The sequence below is a fragment of the Alosa pseudoharengus genome, unplaced genomic scaffold (assembly GCF_046254945.1).
Source record: "Alosa pseudoharengus isolate Yale_2024_CS ecotype anadromous, Long Island Sound unplaced genomic scaffold, YU_APseudo_1.1 YU_APseudo_1.1_scf_24, whole genome shotgun sequence".
Classification (NCBI taxonomy): Eukaryota; Metazoa; Chordata; class Actinopteri; order Clupeiformes; family Clupeidae; genus Alosa; species Alosa pseudoharengus.
Genome location: NW_027468689.1, coordinates 28276293 through 28298565, shown reverse-complemented (window position 1 = coordinate 28298565; position 22273 = coordinate 28276293). Strand labels below are relative to the sequence as shown.

Sequence of the window (22273 nt, the reverse complement as noted above, 5' to 3'; positions counted from 1 at the left end):
GTGGTGGGTGTGGGTGGGGGGGTGAGAGGAGAGGGGAGGGGGTTTTGTAGCTGAAGACCAGTCTCCCTCAAACTCCCCTCTGTTCTTCGGCCGGATAGTTCAGCTCAGTCTCAGCCATCAAGTGCTCCACCAATCCCCAGTGGAGCTCCGCAGATCCCGCCCACACCCCCTCACTCCTTACCCCTCCAGTCCTGTCTGCTGGCCCGTCCCAACCCCCACCTCCAACACACGCACACGCACACACACACACATCCCAGCCCCACTCTCCAGTGCAGTGGTTGAATATTAACCCTTTGTGTGGATCGATTACATTGTGTGTGTGTGTGTGACAGAGTGAGAGAGAGAGATAGCTTGTATGTGGGTAGTTTTCTCTCTGTCAGTCAGTCACTCATTCACACCCTCATGCTATTTTTCTTCCTTGTTCATTCATTCACAAACACATTCACCCTGCTGCACTGACACTCGTTTGCTCCTCAAACAGTCCTCATGGTATAATGTGTGTGTGTGTGTGTGTGTGTGTGTGAAAGAGACTAATGGATGTTAATTGTGAATGTATCTTTTTAAATGGTGTAAAAATGCATGTTATTGAGTATTTGTATGTTACTTGTATGTTTGTTTCCATGGCTTTAATTGTGTGTGTGTGTGTGTGTGTGTGTGTGTGTGTGTGTGTCCGTGTGTGTGAGTGTGGAGAGAGAGTGGATCACACACTCAAACGGAACTTTTATCTCTTCAGTTTTGAGGCTTATTGACTAACACCTCCCCCTTTCCCTACTCCCCCACCTAAACCCATGCCCCCACCCATTGCCTTCGTTTTTTGTGTGTGTGCGTGTTGTGTATATGTATGTGTGTGTGTGTGTGTGACATGAGAGCGGATGCCCCAACCTCCATCACACTCTGTCCTTCACTCTCTGCTTTTCAATGAGACCTCTAAGCTGCCTGCACAGTGTGAGAGCCACCGTGACCCCCAAGCATCCCCACTGTGTGTGTGTGTGTGTGTGTGTCTGTGCATGTGTGCATAATATGTGTTTTTATGATAATGAGTGTCTATAATGTTCTTGACAATGTGTGTTTGAGTCTGTATGTGTATGCATCTGTGTGTGTATGCGTGTGTGTGTGCATGTGTGTGCATCTGTTTATGTGTGTGTGCGTGTGTGTGTGTGTATGTGTACCAGCACATCAGCCTTTGGGAGGCTGATACTCAGTGAAAGTGAGAGAGAGGAGGGGAAAGGCAGTAAGGGAGGGAGGAAGAGAGGGAGGGGGAAGGAGGGAAAGGAGAGAGAGAGAGGGAGAGAGAGGGAGGAAAGAAGACATGGGAGGAGCTGGATGGTGGTGGAGGGTCTCAGGGCGGGTGGCATAGTGTGTGTGTGTGTGTGTGTGTGTGTGTGTGTGTGTGTGTGTGTGTGTGTGTGTGTGTGTGTGTGTGTGTGTGTGTGTGTGTGTGTGTGTGTGTGCGCGCGTGTGAGTGTACGAAAGAGAGGGGAGGGGGTGGCTGCCTTGTTTGTGGCTTGTCAGCAATTGCTTGAGACAAGCCACCCCTGCATGTGTGAAAGCTGCTTGGCGTGAATGCCTGGACCGTACCATTGCAGGCGTGCGGCGGGGGTGAGCCCGTAAGAAAAAAAACGGAGGCGAGCCGAGACAATGGGCCCCTCAAGTGTTCCCCCCGAGCCGCTTTGATGTTGTCCTGCTGTCTGGATGCTACGGGGAGCAGCAGCGCAGCGAAAGAACAGCTCTTTGTGTGTGGATGTGTGCTCTTCTCTTTCTCTCTCTCTCTCTCTCTCTTTCACTCTTTCCCCCTCTCTCGCTCACTCACTCGCTCTCTCAGCCACAGGAGGAGGACAAAGCGAAAGGGAGTGGAAACCCCAAAAGAGAGAAAAGGGGGGGAGAGAACAAAACGATGAAAAGCAAAGCCGTCCAGTAGTGGTGTTGTGTCTGTGTGTGTGGAGGGAGGAAGACGAGAGGAGAGGAGAGCAGAGGAGCAGGCTGCGGCTACGTAGCCTGAGAGAGAGAGAGGGTGAGTGTGGACGCTATTCTTTGCTTGTCTTCTGCTATGCACTGCCGGACGTGGATGGAGTCTCAGACAGAATGTGTGTCTGTGCGTGTGTGTGTGTGTATGTGTGTTTATTTGAAAAATGTAAAGCTGCTGCTGGTGTGTTTGTGTGTGTTTAATCTGTATTTGGAGAAGGGGGAAATGTAGTTGGCCATCTGTTAATAGGTGAAATCATGATGCTTTGCATGAATGTTATTCCTGGTTACTTGGCATTCAAACAGTAGCACCATGCTCAAACACACACACACACACACACACACATGCAGGCACAGAAACACACATAATCCATAATCATTTTCACACACAAACACACTTACGGTTTTACTCTGAGGAGTGTGGATGGTTTATTAGATGCACGCCAGTCCGTGTGTATGTGTGTGTGTGTGTGTGGGGGTGTGTGTGTATGTGTGTGTGTGTGTGTGTGTGTGTGTGTGTGTATGTGTGTGTGTGTGTGTAATGTTGTGAGCATCAGTGAAGAACACGCTGGAGGAAAGGTGTTTAAATGTCCAGGCTTTTGGGGTCTTTTGCCTCTCAAAGTCAAATGCAGTCACTCATGGACTCTGCTCAGTGTGTGTGTTCAGCTCTCAGGACTGAAGCAGCTGGGCTCCTGTCCTTCCCTCTGTGTGTATGTGTGTTTGTCTGTGTGTGCGTGTGTGTGTGTGTGTGTGTGTGTGCATGTGCGTGTGTGTGTGTGTGCGTGCGTTGAGTCTTTACATCAGCTCTGCAACTATGTATGTGTGGCAATAGGATGGCAATGATTTGGAGGTTGGAATGTTACCTTGCAGAGGGGCTGTCCGTTCAGCTACACACACACACACACACACACACACACACACACACACACACACACACACACACACACACAGAACACACTACCTCCAGTTTCACCAGTGACTTGACTGTAATTACTCTGGCATCTCATTTCTCCCCTTGTCCCCCTGGCTTGGCTGCTGGTGTGTATGTGTTGTGTATGATGTGGTGTGTATCTCTCGGTGTGTGTGTGTGTGTGTGTGTGTGTGTCTGCGTGTGAGATTGATTATTCACTCTGTCCCCCTCTCTCTGTCCTAAACCTCAGATCATCCCTCTCTGCCCTCCACAATACAGATGATCCCCTTTTCCCCATCTATTCCATTCAGCCCTCTCCTCCTCCTCCTCCTCCTCCTCCTCCTCTTCTCTCTCTCTCTCTCTTCCTCCATAAGCTGGATTTGTCCCTCTCCTCATTTGCAACTGATCTTGGTTCTGACAGACATTGAGGCGTGGGATGTGTTTGGGTCTGGTCTGTGCAGTGTGTGATATTGAGATGTGGGATGTGTTTGGTCTGTGTAGTATGTGATATTGAGACATGGGATGTGTTTGGCCTGTGCAGTATGTGATATTGAGGTGTGGGATGTGTTTGGCCTGTGCAGTATGTGACATGGTTCTGTTTTTTCATGGGATGTATTTCTGTAACTGTCTGTTGCATTACTGGGTTTTTATCAGTTGACGTGTTGCATATTTGTACATATATGTTGCTGTTTGGTTCTTCATTTTAGACAGTGGCGTTGGGTGTATTGCTGGGAATGTTATTTTGTTATTCTGTCGTTAGAAGATTAGCTTCATTAGGAACACACTTTCTGATATTATCAGTCATTGTGGAAAGTTACTGAAACTGTAATGTTTCTCTAGCTTTGGTTTCCTAAAAGTTTCCACTTGCAACTTTGGCAACTTTTTTTTCAAACCCAAACGTCTAGTGAAAAATTTAGCAATTCTATTGTGTGTGTGTGGGGGGGTATATATATATATAGTGTATATCAACATATCAACATAACATAACATAACCTTACTCCTTTCTTCAGAAAGTGCCTTTAACACGTCAGCCCTAACAGTGGTTATGAGAGTGTGTTTGTGTGTGTTTTTGATGTGATAGTATGCAGGGGCTGTTTCCCTTTGTTCTGCCAGTGACTACACCAAACCCTGTTGCCCATATTGGGTTTCTCTGTGAGGTCCAGACAGCAGTCTTGCCCATCAGTGTAGAGGCCAAGTCACTGCATAGTATTTCCTTAGGTAAGGTTCTAGTGGGTCATCCTTGAATGACCCCTTCGGCGTTACTGTCCGATTGAGCCAGCAGAGGTGAGGTCAGATAGCTTGAGAGATGTTTTAGGTTATGCTGTTCCTTACCGCGCACACACACTGTGCAGCCTGGACCATTTATTTTCCTCTGGAGACAAGCGCCAGGGCCACTGTCACTAAGGTCACACAAGGTGCTGATAAACTGGACTCCTTATCGGACCTCCTGGCAGGACCATTACACTTGAGATCTGTTTGAACCTTCTGTAATCATGCTTAACAGATATCTGTCATGGTTATGCACTGTAATTACTGTGATTGCACACTGTGATTATTGTGGTATTAACATATGAATTTGATGCATGTAGAGACGTTTATATCCATGACAACAGGCAGGACTTCTTAATGATTATCTGATGATACAGTTTTTAACTGTATGAGCATGGTGCAGCATTTGTCAGTTTTCTCACGAAACTGGGACAATGATCTCTCCCTGAAACTATCAGGTTCTTTTTAAGAATTTCTCCAAACCTGTGATTCAGGAAGCTAAACCTTTTTCCCTTCACTGAGATGTGCTTTATCCAGAAGTGTATTTTTGTATGCGAACTTCAGCTAGTATGTCCCTAAAACACAACGCACAAGGTTCTGCATATATTCACTGATGCAGTGATTGTTTGAACTGTATTCTGCAGACATTAGACAGTGTTGTCATGTTGTGTAGTGTTTAAACCAGTGTTCATGTGGATGCCATTTTGCAATATCTTGGCACCTCTGGCTCTACATAGGCTACTCTTCAGAGCTGATGGTGACACTATATTGCACAGTGTTTTGCACTCCTGTCAAGTGTGAGGAAGGTGTTCCTCCAGCTGTTTTTTTAAAGGTAATCTACACTAGTTTATAATGTTGCTGTACAAACAATGTAATAGTTTTAATGTTTATGTGGTTGATGAGGCTCTGTTCTAAGCTCAGCTGTGGAAGCAACACTGAGGGCCAGATGTACTAACGCTTTTGCGCCCACTTCAGGCGTATTTGTTTCGCAATGTGCGTGTAAAATCATTGCGAGGTATGTATAAACAGGCCGCAATGATGTAAAAGCGCAAACTGCCTGTCGCGGGAGCTGAAAGTGGCAGATTGCGTTTGTCATGTCATGCATATGCATTCAAGGGAGGATCCAGGGGATAGTGGGAGTTTAGCGTAAAAAGATGGGAGGGGAAGAGTAAAGAGCGCCTAATTATGTATTCCGCGGTATGTACAAAGACTGCTCCTGAAAGCGCACGTCTATTCTGCGCCTAAATACTTCCGCCTTGTAAAAGCAGGTGTTCATCCAAATTGCAGTTCAATGCGTCAATAAGAGAACCTTTCAAAGACAACAGAATCGCTATTTAGAGCACCAGTTTTTGTGGTGAAAGTATTTGTACTACCAAAAGCAACCTTAACTTTCGTTGGTATTTCGAATGTCTTACTTTCACGTCATTCACTTAACCTTTCTTGCTAGATTTGACCAATCTTCCATAGCCTACGTGCACAAGTAGTTTGAGTAGAACTACTGATCTTCATTATCTCCCTGCTTGTTTACATCTTATCATGTATGGTATTATTTCATGATCGCTAAACATTTGATTCTTTTTAATGTTGTCATCAGTTAACTTCATTCAACTGCGCTTGTATGTAGGCGCTGCCATTCAGTTGTGGACGTTCGTAAATTGCGTTTGTGGGCGGAGAAAGGCAGAGAAAGGCGCAGTTTACACTAAGGATTGAACAATTGATAAATACGACGGAAACTTGGGTCTGACAGCGTTCGCAATCTGCTGTGTGTCCATGACGCTGATAACGCTACGTTCGCAAATGTACGTACATCTGGCCCTGAGTGTGCTATTGTAATGTTGTGAATAAAGTTGTGTAAATATTTACATCTCATTTGCTGAAGAAACTGTATAGAGAATTGAAAAGACTGTAGAATTAGGCATGATAAATGATAGAAGACTATGAAGACTCGCAGAAAAAATATATTAAAAAGCGAAAGAAAGAAACTAACATGTTATCAAAATTATATGAATATGATATAAAACTCTTCAAAAGGACCTTTGAGAAATTCACACTTCACAGTGAGCTTTTAAATGAGAGATTGTGAGAATAGATCTACAATGTCATGCCGCCCGTTGTATAGAACCTCATCTCTGCCGGCTCTCTCCTGTCGTAAACAGAGTTGTTTAGTTTTTCAGAATGTGGTGATGAAGACCATAGACAGATGGAAGCTGAGGTACGAAGAAACAAAATGGCGGGATGGGGCCCTTAGAGACCCCCCTCCGTTAAGAACGGGAAGCATTTGATGGTGTGGGGACTTGAGACGTGCCTGGGGAGAGAAGCTCGGGGGGAGGAAATGGGTTTATTCTTCACAGTTGTCAAATATCCAATGCATAACTGATGCCTGCATTAGACCGACACTTAATAACCCAGAGCAAACACAAAACACATTTACTTTCTGATGACAGTTCAGTTAATGCAAAGATGTGGTGGTGGCTCCATGTGTGTGTGTGTGTGTTTGTGTGTGTTTGGGGGGGGGGGGGTGTGGGTGTGTGTGGGTGTGCTGTTTCATGACAGTTTAGTTAATGCCAGGATGTGGATATTGGACAGTTCTAATTGTTTCATTATCTCTCCTTGATCCAAGAGACAAATCTCTTTTGCGCTCTCGTTCATCCCCAACCTCTCTCTCTCTGTCTCTCTCTTTCTCTCCTATTCTTGCTCTCTTTCTCTCTCACTCAAACACACACACACACACACACACACACACACACTCACACACACACACACACACACTCACACACACACACACACAGGACCCAAACCTACATTTCGGCACAGACTAGTGACTCATTTGGAATGCAGTGCCTTCCCTTAATCCGGCTCATTTTGTGCACTAATAACTTTCTGAAAGGCAGAATGGCTTTCACCCAGGCTGTGTGTGCCGCCGCTGGAAACCATTTGGTGTTCATTTGGAGGTGTCCATCATACTGTGTATCACAACCAGCAAGAGAGGGATATAGAGGGAGAGAGAGAGGAAGAGTGGTATGGAGACATAGATGTGAAGGAGAGAAAGAGAGAGAGGAGGAGTGTGGCTGAATGAAGGAGGAGAGATAAAAAACAGAGGGAGTGAGTTGCAAGGCAAAACAAAGGGAGAAAAAGAGCAAGAAACAGAGTGAGAAGGGCTGGTGGGTAAGGGACAGAAATAGACTATGATGAGAGAGAGAGAGAGAGAGAGAGAGAGAGAGAGAGAGAGAGAGAGGATGATACACTGAACAAATAGCAGCATGACAGATTCACAGGTCTGGCCACCTCCATCAGATGACATCACCACACTACTGAGGCAGAGGGCAGCAGGGTGGAGCGCGGCCATCCCATAATGCACCACTCAGGATGCACGCCAGAGCAGGTAGAGATCTGATTGGCTGGCAGGAGGATCTGTGCCGGCATGCCTACTCAGATGGAGGCTAACAGGAAGTGGCTGCCAGTCTGTCTGATGAAGAGATGCTTTGAGAATGCCCATGAATGTCCATCTGCTAGCGTGACAGACAGAGGAACTAATTCTGACCGCACACTGGGCATACTGCAAAGCACTAGCAACGGTGCTGACTGACTAACTTAGTCATCTTGTGTTGCCTTCATTCTGCCTGCTATCTCAATGTGCGGAAATACGGGTGCAGATCAACAGAATATAGACCCCGTTCACACTGCAAGTCTTAATGCTCAATTCAGATATTTTGCTCAGATCCAACTTTTTTGGTTTGGCTGTTCACATTACCTTTTAAAAATGTGGCCTATATCAGATTCCAGTGTGAACTGTTTGCGGTTTCGAACTGACCCGCGTGCGCAAAAGAACAATAGCCTAACAATGACATCAGTTAACTCCTGCGGCGCATAATTGTGAGAAATGTCAATGTAGATCACTGATCTATAAAGAACTTTACCTAACGTAGAGAAAGCAGTGCTAGTACTGCTAATTGCTCACCATGCTCAATCTACTTCTCATCAAACATGTTGCTAATGCTAATGCTAATGAGTTTCGAATGGCACTGGTATTGTCAGTCCTGGGTCATTTGGTTGTGTAAGAAGGCAAGAAGCGGAGGAGACAAAAGGTGAAACAGTGTTATTAGATTCAGTCATCCAGAGGCAAAACGCTAACTACCAGGATTGTATCTCCTAGTAGGAAAATCTGGTGATCACCATGCTTCTTAGCAACAACAAGTAGGCAAGCTGAACAACCAATCAGAGAGAACCTTTTCCCAATGGCTCTGGTGCCAATTCAACATGTTGAATAGGCCAGGAACAAGCTGATGGAGGTCCGTCAGAGCTGATGGTGCTGAGAACATACAGACACTGATACAGACACCAGCCAGACATTATCAGATGTCTGACCATTGGCTTGGTGTGGGGTCACCTTTACAGACAGGTAGACAGACTGGCTGACAGAGGTAGACAGACCAGAGAGAGGCAGTCAAGGGGTATTATGAGGACAGACAAACAGGTAAACTGATAGACAGAGGGTCCGTACTGTAGCTTAGGAAAAAAAATGAAATCATCTTATAACTAGATGTACCGCAGAGCGGTACAAAATATTACCGCCGCCCAGTCCAGCACATTTTTTCCACAAAAAGAAATCACGCTGAAAGGCCTATATGATTCTAACTGTCTCACTAAATTGCATTATCCACACTCAATTCTCACTGGTATCTGCTAGACAACAAGTACCAAAACATTATTAGTTCATAGATTTCACATGTAAAATTAATTTTATACAACCCCACCTCCATCTTGCCTGTTCATAATTCTGAGAAATTCTTGATTGTTTGTGTTATGTTTATGTTATGTGTGTGGGTGTGTGTGTGTGTGTGAGTGTGTGTGTGTGTGTGCGTGCTTGTGTGTGTGCCTGCGTATGTGCCTGTGCATGCAAGCGTACATATGTCTACTGTGTGAATATGTGTCATACGTATGAAATAGGGTTAACATGACCCCTGGAGGCAAACATACGAAAAAAAATGGTCATCCTAGGCCCTACAGTTTCAGAGAACTGTGTCTGCCCTACCCTCCTTTCGGGGGGTCCAGTCCAGCGGGGGGGCTACAGATCAAAACGAAAAATGACGGTTCCATGCTATCCATGTGGGGGTACATGCCCACCAAGTTTTGTGTATCCCGGTCTTTCAGTGTCCCGGGAATCCTTGTTGGTGTACGTCACTAAATGTACACATAAATTATTTTATTGTAAGGCCCCCCATGAACGAAAGTACACAAAACTTGGCATGCATTCGGAGGGTGTCATAATGATCCTACACTTTTAATTTCGTGCAGTTTTGACCTTGTCAGCCAGAGATATTGTGATGAAAACACCTAATTTTTTGCTTTTTAATTTTTAACTAGGTGGCGCTATACATGAAATAAGTGGTAATGGGATGGGTTGACATGCCCCCTTAAGACCAACATACATAAAAAAGGTGGACCTCCTAGGCTCTACGGTTCTCGAGATATTCACAGAAAACTGTCTCCGGCCACCTACAGGCCAGTTGGTGTATAGTAGCATAAATTAATTTATTGTGTGGCCCCCCATGAACGGAATTCCACAAAATTTGTCGTGCATACAGAGGGTGTCATAATGATCCTACACTTCCAATTTCGTGCAGTTTTGACTATGTTAGGTCACAGATACCTTCAATTACAACACCTCATTTTTACTTTTTTGTATTTAACTAGGTGGCGCTATACATGAAATGAGTGGTTATGGAATGGGTTGACATGGCCCCTTGAGATCAACATACAAAAAAAAATGGTCCTCCTAAACCCTACGGTTTTCGAGATATTCACAGAAAACTGTGTCTGCCCTACCCTCCTTTCGGGGGGTCCAGTCCAGCGGGGGGGCTACAGATCAAAACGAAAAACGATGGTTCCATGCTATCCATGTGGGGTTACATGCCCACCAAGTTTCGTGTACCCTGGTCTTTCAGTGTCCCGGGACTTATTTGACGGAAATTTGGGCATGCGAAAAAGAGAAAAAAAAAACAATTCTGACTAAACCTATATGACCGCCGCTTCGCTGCGCGGCGGTCATAATAATAATAATACAAACAGACAGGCATGCAGATTGAGATAGGAACAAACTGGAGACAGACAGACACATGCATACATGAAGATTGATAGACAGACCGATAGACAGACAGACAGACAGATAGACAGACAGACAGACAGACAGACAGATAGACAGACAGACAGGCAAACAGATGCGTGGAGATAAAACTGAGAAACAAGAAAACCCTGACAGTCTGATGACAGTCTGCCACAGGCATACAGGATTAAGAAAGACACACAGACAGATGGAGAGAAAGACTAACTCAGAATCAGACAGACAGACTGGTGATGACAAAGATTTCCAGAGGCATAAAAGAGTATCAAGAACACACAAAGGCAGATAGACCAAGACACACACACAGACAGACAGACAGACAAAGTGGAGGGCTGTTAGCGGATGTGAAATTATGGAGATTCAGACAGACAGACAGACAGACAGACAGAGTGGAATAAACTGACGTGGAGACGTGGAGGAGCGCACAAGCAGACAGACAGACTGTGAGAGACAGACAGACAGACAGACAGCCCGGCTGGCTGTTAGCAGACATGGAGACGTGTAGGAGCACACAGACAGACAGACAGACAGGAGCGGCCTCGCTGCCTCTGGCTCTGGAGTGTGACGGCCCACAGAAGGTGGACGTTCCCACCTCGGCGCTGTGAAAGCTCTCAGCACCTCTCGGAGCAGATGCTCGCTGACACGCCTGGCGTCTGTCCCACACAAGTGTGTGTGTGTGTGTGTGTGTGTGTGTGTGTGTGTGTGTGTGTGTGTGTGTAACAAACACGTCATGGTGGCACCAAATACACCACCACCCCCACCCCCTCACAAAACCAGCACCATCTCTCCCTATGTCTCCATCTCAGTTCACTTCTCTTTCTTCACTGATTCGTTTCTTCCCTCCATTATTGCCGTTCTGAGACCTTGTGCTATCCATTGCAGTGTGTGTGTGTGTGTGCGTGTGTGTGTGTGTGTGTGTGTGTGTGTGTGTGTGTGTGTGTGTGTGTGTGTGTGTGTGTGTGTGTGTGCGTTTGTGCGTATACTCTTTTATGGTCAGAGACCTCGTGCAATCCTTGGCAGTCAGGCAGGCATATGCAGGAAACAATACACAGTTTACAATCCAGTAGCTTTATTGTGCATACATTAATGTGTACTGTAATGGGAGAACGGAAACACAGCTTGTGCACTCTTGGCAGTTGTGATTGCCAGTTTCCGACCTTTAGGTCATAGGTGTGCATACCCCCCACCCCCTCTATGAGTGAATCTCATATCCTCGAGAGCATCCTGTCATCTTTGTGACAGTGGCAGATCATTGCATGTCACCTAAAGAAATCATAACTTTTTTTTTCAAATTGTACATTCTGATTGGTGATTTTTTGCCTTTGGGTCACAGTAGGTCTCACTATGTAATTCACCAACCTAGTATTTCAAACTGTTTCAGAAGGCAAGCACCATAGATATGGAAATCTATGGTAATCAACTGGATTATGGGTAGTTAAAGTAAATCCACCTCCACACTGAGCATTCCAACAGCGTGGTTTTGGGCCCATGATGCAACACACTGCCACATTTCTCTCACAGGGTTCAACCTCAGTCGGTGTGACAGGCACAAAGCAAACAGTCTTAAGGCGAGACACGGCAGGTGAAAACATAGTTTTTTCATGCACTGGTCAATTTCGAGATTTTGAGCTAGTCTGTTACCTTAGCATGTATTCTATCACACTACTACAACAAAAAAGTCCGATTTACACATTTAGGTGTTTATTTCATTATATTGTGTCTACTCGCGCCTGTATATTTATCCTAAATTCAGCAAAAGTTAGCATTCTAACCTTGCATGCACTCCCGCGACTGTGACCCAAAACATATCGTGTGTAGTACCGTTGGAAAGCTTTGTTTTTCCTGTATCACGCTATGTGATCGATCCATATATGGACACTTCCTTTGTATCAGCAACCAATCGCGAAAGTTCAAAGACGAGTCTAGGCTGAGAACGGAATCTCATTGGCTGTCTTTCAAGGCTGTTTTCTCAAAACGAGTTTCCGCTCCCACTCTGAGCAAGGAAACTCCACTTCAGAAGCACTTACATACACCAAACTTTCTAGACTTATGCCTAACTATATTTCGAAGATATTTACAGAGGGGTTTGTTGATATATTATTCCTAGCCTGACTTACATGACATTTTATGCCTAAAAACATGGCAAAAATCGATTTTTTAGGGCTATTGACATTATATTCTGATTTACAGGATAACTAAAATAGATATTCATTAATCCCTCTGTAAATTTTTCAACATCTATTATCTGAATACAATGAAAACATAATTTTGAACCTGGCTGTATCCAATGCTCAGGTTTCTTGTTTTAAAATGTATGCAAATTAGCGCATATTTAATGAGATAATGCCTAATTTGCATATGTAAACATTAAATTACAGAAAACTTGTAATACATTTTTTTCTCATATTAATGTAAGTAATCAACTGGGTAAGTTTCATAGTGATATCTGCTTGTTAAAAATGTTACCCTATTCACCTGTAGTGTCTCGCCTTAACACGCCATAAGTGGCTCACCACCAGCATGGACCTGTGTGAGGAGGTCTGTTGCCATGGTGTCAGTGTGTGTGTGTGTGAGTGTGTGTGTGGCTAGTGTGCAGTCGTCGCTGATACAAAGAGTAAGAGATAAATGGAGAGAGTGAGATGGCTATTTGTGTGTGTGGTTGTGTGTGTGTGTCTCTCTCTTTCCCTTTGTATATGTCTCTTTCTTTTTCTTTCTATTTCTCTCTCTCTCATTTTGTGTGTGTGTGTGTGTGTGTGTGTGTGTGTGTGTGTGTGTGTGTGTGTGTGTGTGTGTGTGTGAGGGGGGGGAAGCGAAGGCATCTATATGTCTCCTCATCTGACACTTGATTACAATCAACACATCCACTGCTCTCACACGCGCATGCAGAACAGCACTCTCCTCAAGAGGCACTCCACTTTCACTGAGTGAGAAAAGAGGAAGGTCACACAGACACACTCACACACACACACACACACACACACACACACACACACACACACACACACACATACACAGAAACACACACATGCGTACACAGACACACACAAATATACACAAACAAGGGGGCACAGACAGACACACACACACACACACACACACACACACACACACACATACTGTATGTACACTTTTTATCTCACACACACAAACACACACAAACAAACAAACAGAAAGTTGCTGCAATTTCCTGTGGAAGCCCCAAAGGTCTCTGGCAGTGGTGACGGAACGCTGATGGACCTCTGAGGTACTTCTGGTCTTTGATCTAGTGACATGGATCTCATTTGGTTCTGATGCGGTTCTGACGCAGAACAGATGTGGTTCTACTGGGGATTCTCAGGCGATGATGGGTTCTGTGGTTATCTTGGGGATTTCAGTGTGGCGGTGGTGTAGGGGTGAATAATGTGAAGTCAGGAGTGTGTGATAAACATTTTCTTCACTCACTCATCTGTGTTCTTAGAGGGGAAAGGAAGTGTTTCTATGTCAGGAAGTCAGGAGTGTTTCTATGTGTGTCTATGTGTGTGTATGGCTACACACAGTATGTGTGCATAACCTGTGCCTGTGTGTGTGTGTGTGTGTGTGTGTGTGTGTGTATATCTATGAGCTCTGTGTGGATTTTCATCTCTCTTTCTTTCTTTCTTTCTTTCTGTGTGTGTGTGAGAGAGAGATAAAGAGGGAGAAAGAGAGAGAGAGAAAGAGAGAGAGAGAGAGAGAGAGAGAGAGAGAGAGCAGCTGCAGTGGTTGGTCTGCTGATGATGACAGGAGGAGGTGAGTCATCTGGGAGCACGGGAGAGAGAGGGAGAGAGAGGGAGAGAGAGGGAAGGAGAAAGAGGGAGGGAGCAGGGGCAAAAGGGAAGAAAGAGAGAGGGTGATGAATTTAGAGCAGTCTTGCTTCACTGGTGGTGTTTATTGGTCCACAGAAGCCTCTGGAAGTATGCTAATGACACCTCTCCTGTGGTCGAGAGGCAGGGGGATAAGTGTGTGTGTGTGTGTGTGTGTGCGTGTATGTGTGTGTGTGAATGTCTTTTGAGTGAGTGGATGATTATGTGTGTGTGTGTGTGTGTGTGTATGTGTGTGTGTGTCATTTGTGATCCCTCCCTCAGCGGCACGATCCCAGCATCCTCTGCTGGAATTAAATATGCCACAGATGAACAAAGAACATTCCAGCAGCTTGCAGTCTCCACATATCTACTCGCGCACAAACACCCAATCACCCACACACACACCCACACCCACACCCACACACACAACCACCAAACCACCTCACACACACACACACACACACACACACACACACACACAGCACGCACAGCAGACCCAAACACACACCACAGCAGACCCAAACCAATTACAGACCACCAAATGCCACACGCACCGCAGTGCCTGGGCCTGCCAACTGGGATGCTTTTGGCAATTTCAGCCTCTCACACACCATCATTCCGCACTATTATCCATCCACAGCGGAGCGTCTCACACTATGATTTTGGGCCGGACACCTCACTGCTCTCTATGATGGCTCGGCTGGTTGGCAGCCCTGAGGACTCACATCAAACTCATCCCATACCCAGAGCAAAAGACCAAGAGAGCAACACACGAAATGTCCAGTTTACATGTCATACCTAGACAAAAGGATTGGTTCAAAATGATCTGAAAAATCTGTCTGTCAGGGGGCAGGAAGGTAGCCAAAAGAGAGAAAGAAGGGATTGTAAGGACCGGGGGTGACGAAAGACTGGAGGAGCTAATGGGAAGAGGAGTGCAAGAGGAAGGTGATCACATTAGACTATATGTCTTTAGAATGAAGATGGATTGGGATTAGGGACATTAGTAAAATTATTAGATTAGGATAAGATATCAGGATCCAGGGTGAAATTAGCAGAGGTTGGTAGAAATGACCTCTAATATCTCCAAGAGCAACAGTAGTATTATTTTTCTAGTTGTGAGATGTTTTGAAACCAACCACAAAACAGTATTCTTTGTGGTGGCGTCTTATGTGTGTGTTTGTGTGTGTGTGTGTGTGTGTGTGTGTGTGGCTCTGTGTGTGTGTGTGTGGCTGTGTGTGTGTGTGTTCAACTTAAACTGAGGCAAAACCGAGAGAGCAAGAGAAAGAGCAGGAGCGTGGGTGAGTTATCTTTTGTCCAGTGCCTAACTGAAGGTTACTGGCCTTCGTCGTGTGCCAGTGATCTCCAGTGTGGGTGGTGCATGCGTCATCCCCACTATCGCTATCATCACCACCACCAGCACTGATAACAGGCAGTCAGCAGGGGAGGTTTGGAGCATTCAGCAGGTCTATGTACTGTAGGCGCTCAGAGTTGCTGGTTCCTATTGGGCTGCATGTGCCTGTTTGCAGATGTGTCCTTGAGCACGACACTGAAGCGCCAGTGTTAGCGTATCTGTGTGCTGTGGCGCATGACAGTGATGTCCAGACCAGAAGATTACACCAGTATCTGTGGCTGCTCTGTTGAGACTGCGGAACATTAACTCGCAGACACACACACACACACACACACACACACACACACATACACACACACACACACACACACACATACACAAATACATACACACACACACACACACACACACACACACACACACACACACACACACACACACACACACACACACACACACACAAATGCACACATACATATCACTTACATCCTATAAATTACATCTGCATCTCACTCATATCCCACTCTGGTGGTTTTGGGCAGAGACAGAGAAAGAGAGAGAGAGAGATCTTTCCCTTCTGTCTGTCCACCTTGAAGTTGTGAAAAGGTCACTGTGCCATTTTACCCAGAATGCCACAGCCCTTCAGCTCAAGGCCTTTCTGATCACTAATCTAAAATGTTTGTCCTCTTGTCCCCCTGGGCGTGAAGGCCGTCTGTCTCTTTCTGTGTATGTGTGTGTGTGTGTGTGTGTGTGTGTGTGTGTGTGTGTGTGTGTGTGTGTGTGTGTGTGTGTGTGTGTGTGTGTGTGTGTGTGTGTGTGTGAGTGAGTGAGAGAGAGAGAGAGAGAGACAGCTGTTTATATGCTGGTGTCTGATCAGTAATGCTGGAGTGACAGTAAGCATATCTGGAATTCTGATAAAAAATGCTCCTCTGGTTCTGTGTGTGTCTGTATGTGTGTGTGTGTGTGTGTGTGTGTGTGTGTGTGTTTTCTCACACACACACAGACATACACACACAGGCTAAATAAAGGAAGACAAAGCATATTTTGAAAGCTGCTCAGTACTGGACGTGCGATCAATAGTGCTTCCAGTGGAGGGAAAAACTCGTAAGAGCTGCAGCAGTATTGGCCTGTCAGCAAACACACACACACACACACAAGCACACGCACACGCACACGCACACGCACACGCACACGCACACACACACACACACACACACACACAAAGCCTTCCATCTCTCAGGCATCCATACTCTCCTCCATCCAACATCTCTTGGTGATTTAACTACCGGGTTGCTTTTGACATAGTACAATGAAGAAAAGCAATGCCTTAGAAATGTCTCTGAAAGTTACTCTAATTGACGCATTTAATCGTAATTTGGATTACACCTGCTTTTAACAGGCGGACGTTTTTCACCGCAAATCTGTTTTCATGCATATGGCGGAATACCTAATCAATCGCTATTACTCTCCTCCCCTGTCTTTGTGCGATACTCCCACTTTTCCCTCACCCTCCCATAAATGCATATGCATCAACATGCGCTTTGATCCACGTGCGATTAGTTTTGTACATACGATGCCATATTATAAGGTGCAAAAACGTCAGAAACAGGCTGTAATTTGGCGGCAATTCTTAGTACATCTAGGCCACAGACTCACAGAAACACTATACACACTAATCTCTCTCTCACCCCACCTGTGTCTTGTCTGCTCGGTAAGCAGGACTGAGACACTTTAGTGTGTGTGTGTTTTAGTTTGTTATCTGGTCACTGACAGATCATTGATGTCAGGTTCCTCTCTTGTATTGATCTGCTCCAGCTGTTCAGAGGTGTAGGTGTACCCATGTGTGTGCTGTTTACACCCATCAAGCCCAAAGTCCACAGCTCAGCAGGCCATGCCACACACACACACACAATCACACACGCACGCACACACGCACACACACAATCACATACAGAGACACACACACACACATACACACAGACACACATAAAAAGTATACAGGTTTTAACCTTATATATACCATAGATACCATTCAAACTGGCACAATTTTGTTTTCACCCAACAAACAATCCCTGCAGAGCTCCCGGCTTTGCATCTGACACAAACAAGACCCCCAGCCTCCCCATCTCAGGTGCAATATGGCATCCCAACAGAATACACAAATCAAGATACTATAGCCACTGCACCACTGGTGCCACACGCTCATCACCTTCACACTCTTATTCTGTGTGTGTGTGTGTGTGTGTGTGTGTGTGTGTGTGTCAGCCCTAAGGGAAATTGGATACATCAGGATGAGGACTTGAACTGTGGGCTGCATTGAGGAACAGAATGCTAGACCTTTAAATCCGATCAGCCCTCATCTCAACGCTCCTATTACCATCCTCTTACCCCTCCCCCATGCATCTCTTCATCTCTCTCCCCCTTTCTCCCTCTCTCTCCATCCTTCCATCCCCACCTCCCTTCACTCTATCCCTCTCTTCATCCTGCTTTCTCTCTGCCCATCTTCATTTCAGAGCTGTGATGAAAGTCTCATCAAAGGCATTGACATTCTTGTTGAATTCTAAGAGAGAATGTGTGTGTTTTTGTGTGCGTGTGTGTGTGTGTGTGTGTGTTTTAGAGAGAGAGAGAGAGAGAGAGAGAGAGAGAGAGAGAGAGAGATGTGAATACAGGAATGAAGCAGGTGAGGGGAGGAAAGGCAGAGATAGAAGAATAGAAAGAGAGAGAGAGGGAGAGGATAAGTGATTTCTCACCTCATTCATTCTACACCCACTATTCAAAATGAGGAGAAAAATAAATATATTTCCCCATGAATGGCTATGATAGGTGATAGATGAAGGGATGAAGAAGGAAAGAAAGAGAGAGATGATGAAAGAGAAAAGAAGCCATTACATTAATTTGATCATCTTTTTTAAGATTGATTTTAATTGAGCTCATCTGATAGATAAGTCCCAGACTGGCATTGGAATGTAGTGATCGCGTACACTATATTTACCCCATACAGCCACCAAATACCCACCATATACCCACCACAAACCCACCACATACTTACCCCATACAGCCACCACATACCCACCACATACCCACCATATACCAACCACACAAATTAGTCACTGCATCTATGACTAGTAAATATATGAGCATGTTTTCATGTGTTTCTGCATGCTTGGGCGAGTGTGTGTGTGTGTGTGTGTTGTGTGTGTGTGTGTGTGTGTGTGTGTGTGTGTGTGTGTGTGTGTGTGTGTGTGTGTGTGTGTGTGTGTGTGTGTGTGTGTGTGTGTGTGTGTGTGTGTGTGTGTGTGTATTTTGATGTGCCTCTCTGTATGAATATGAATTCTTTGAGAGGCAAAATTAATCTGAAGGAGGGCGACGTGTGAACCTGTCTTCTGTTGTTCCCATAGCAACAGCAGGAGTGTAGGGGGCACGGGGTGTACAGGGAGAAAGAGAGAGAAAGAAAGAAAGAGAGAGAGATAGATAGATAGATAAATAGAGAAAGAATGATAGAGAGGAGAGAGAGAGAAAGACCAGAGCTCCTATGAAACATAATAAAATATTTTATAGTAATGGGTAATTTTATTTCAATGATCCCCTACTTTATGCAAATATCATGCATTCCACTCCTCTTTTCTTCCCCAATCTCCCTACACCCTTACACAACACACACCCTGTTACATTCGACAACACACACCCTGTTACATTCTAACACAACACACACCCTGTTACATTCTACAACACACACCCTGTTACATTCTAACACAACACACACCCTGTCACATTCTAACACAGCACACACCCTGTTACATTCTAACACAACACACCCCTCTACACCCCCACACACAACACACACCCTGTTACATTCTAACACAACACACACCCTGTTACATTCTAACACAACACACACCCTGTTACATTCTAACACAACACACACCCTGTTACATTCTAACACAGCACACACCCTGTTACATTCTAACACAACACACACCCCTCTACATCTCTACACAACACACACCCTGTTACATTCTACAACACACACCCTGTTACATTCTAACACAGCACACACCCTGTTACATTCTAACACAACATACACCCTGTTACATTCTAACACAACACACACCCCTCTACATCTCTACACAACACACACCCTGTTACATTCTAACACAACACACACCCCTCTACATCTCTACACAACACACACCCTGTTACATTCTAACACAAAACACACCCTGTTACATTCTAACACAGCACACACCCTGTTACATTCTAACACAACACACATCCTGTTACATTCTAACACAGCACACACCCTGTTACATTCTAACACAACACATACCCCTCTACACCCACACACAACACACACCCTATTACATTCTAACACAACACACCCCTCTACACCCCCCCACACAACACACACCCTGTTACATTCTAACACAACACACACCTCTATACATCTCTACACAACACACACCCCTCTACACCCACACACAACACACATCCCTCTACATCCCTTCTAAAGACAGGGTCTATTTCTCCAATTGTGGTCATGACAGGAAAACAACTCTCAGAGATGATGGGCTACCCCTTCACAAGACTCTTCAGTGAGGGTTTAAAGGAGAGGTATAGATATCCACTACCCTTTCACAAGACTCTTCAGTGAGGGTTTAAAGGAGAGGTGCAGAGATCCACTACCCCTTCACAAGACTCTTCAGTAAGGGTTTAAAGGAGAGGTGTAGAGATCCACTATCCCTTCCTTCTCTCAGACAGCTGTGGACTAGTTTCAGTCCACTTGCACAAGGGTGAAGCGAAGGTGTGCACTAGCTTCCTAATGGTGAGTGTGTGTGAGAGAGAAAGAGACAGAGAGAGACACAGAGATAGAGAGAGAGAGAGCAGATGATGCAGAAATAGCTAATTATGGCAACACACATACTGCACATACACATACACATAGGTATGTTTGATGTTGAATGTGACCTGTCATGTCAGTTTAAGTCAAGAGTGCCACTGATGACATGCAAAAAGGTCTTTAAAAAATACACACACACATACACACACACACACACACACACACACACACACACAATAAACACAACCTTCCGAGCACAGCTTTAAAAAATTTACTCCCTCCACCACCTTGCCAGGTAGGTGTTGCCTGAGGCACTCTTCAGTCATGCTGAGGAACTTCAGTCACACGCATACACACACACACACGCACAAACACGCACACACACACACACACGCACACACACACACTCACACGCACACCGCACGCACACACACACACACACACACACACACACACACACACACACACACACACACACTTTCTTTCTCTCTCTCTCTTATCTCCTGCCTCTTCTGTGAGTACTACTGAATGCAAGACGCTCTGCTGTGGCCAGGTCTACTGTATTTCAGAATAGAATGTGCATCTCCTAACCTCCAATTACTTATCTATGCACACACAGTATCTCTCCCTTTCTCTCTGTTTCTCTCAGATACACACACACACACCCACACAAACGCACACACATACACACGCAGACACACACACCATTAATTCAGAGCCAGATACCAGAATCCCAGGAGTTTTATCAGGCCACTAACAGGTTGATTACGGAAAAACTTCTGAAATTGGTCCTTGTTATCGTGAGAAGTTTGGTGTGTTGTTCGTTGGCTGCACACCACTAATGACTATTTTGGTGTTGCATCTATTGAGCTTGACAGGATCTGATAGATTTGTTGGCGGCACCGTTAGTGTGAGTGATCGTATATGATCGCCCCGCACTGTTGCCGTGGCAGCGAATTGATTCTTGACAAAGGATGATAGATTAAAGTGGCGAGCCGAACCAACAGGCCTCTGTCCTCCGCCTCACAGGAGCGTCAGGACGTCGACAGCAAGCGAACGCAGTCATGATCGCGCCTCTTAATGAAGCTAAACATCCCCATGACAACAACTGAGCAAGATGAGGGGGTCTTCAGTGATTTTCCTTTGTGTACATACATCCTCTAAAAAACAAATGTGTGTGTGTGCGTGTGTGTGTGCAGGGGGTGTGGGCAGTCATTGGATAGACTTGACACAATCTCTTAGGTAGTTGACAGGCACAGTGACTTGTTCTTACTCTTCCCCCTACTGAGAGATGGAGCTCAGCATCACGCCTGCCCAGTCAATGGGCAATTTCTTCTGTTTCAATCCCCCCCTTACATAGCAAGCAATCCATGTTTCTTCTCTGGACATCATATCTCTTTGTTATATTGGGAAATAAGGAGTTCTGGGGTGGGATGGAAATTAAACGCATCGAACGCAGGAAGCTGAGAGATCTCACATGCTGCACTCGTAAATGTGGCATGCCTTCGACCTAAAAATCATTTACAATGTTGTTTAGTCGCTAAACCTGACATCAATATTGCACACACACACACACACACACACACATGCCCACACACAAATACATACTCACGCACACACACACACACACACATACATACTCACGCACACACACACGGAAGTAGCCTCACCAACAGTGATAGGTTTGTGGTAATGTCTGCGTTACATTAATACATTACTGTGATGATGAAGCTTTGAGAATCTGAAGACCTGTGGTGCCGGTAGACAGTCACACACACACACATACACACACACACACACAAATGCACACTCAAACATACAGCCACACACACACACACACACACACAGAGGGAGAGAGAGGAAGGGAGGGAGAGAGGGAGAGAGAGAGAGTGGGAGTGCTGCTTCTCTGTGGCTGTCTGGAGGTGATCTGGCTGCTGGTAATTAAGAGAGCCTGGCAGCCTGATACCCCAGAGTCCTGCTCACAACTATTATTCTGCCTTCCGCA

The 22273-nt window shown here is 45.3% G+C and overlaps 1 protein-coding gene across 3 annotated transcripts in view; it reads left to right on the top strand.

Moving 5' to 3' along the window:
- The first annotated feature begins 1578 nt into the window (after positions 1-1578).
- LOC143142632 (B-cell CLL/lymphoma 9 protein-like) overlaps positions 1579-22273 on the top strand; it is a 50119-nt gene continuing 29424 nt past the window's right edge. For all 3 annotated transcript variants that reach the window (XM_076303660.1, XM_076303658.1, XM_076303659.1), the window contains exon 1: positions 1579-2011. The gene's annotated coding sequence lies outside the window, so the exon portion shown is untranslated. The remainder of the gene's footprint in view (positions 2012-22273) is intronic.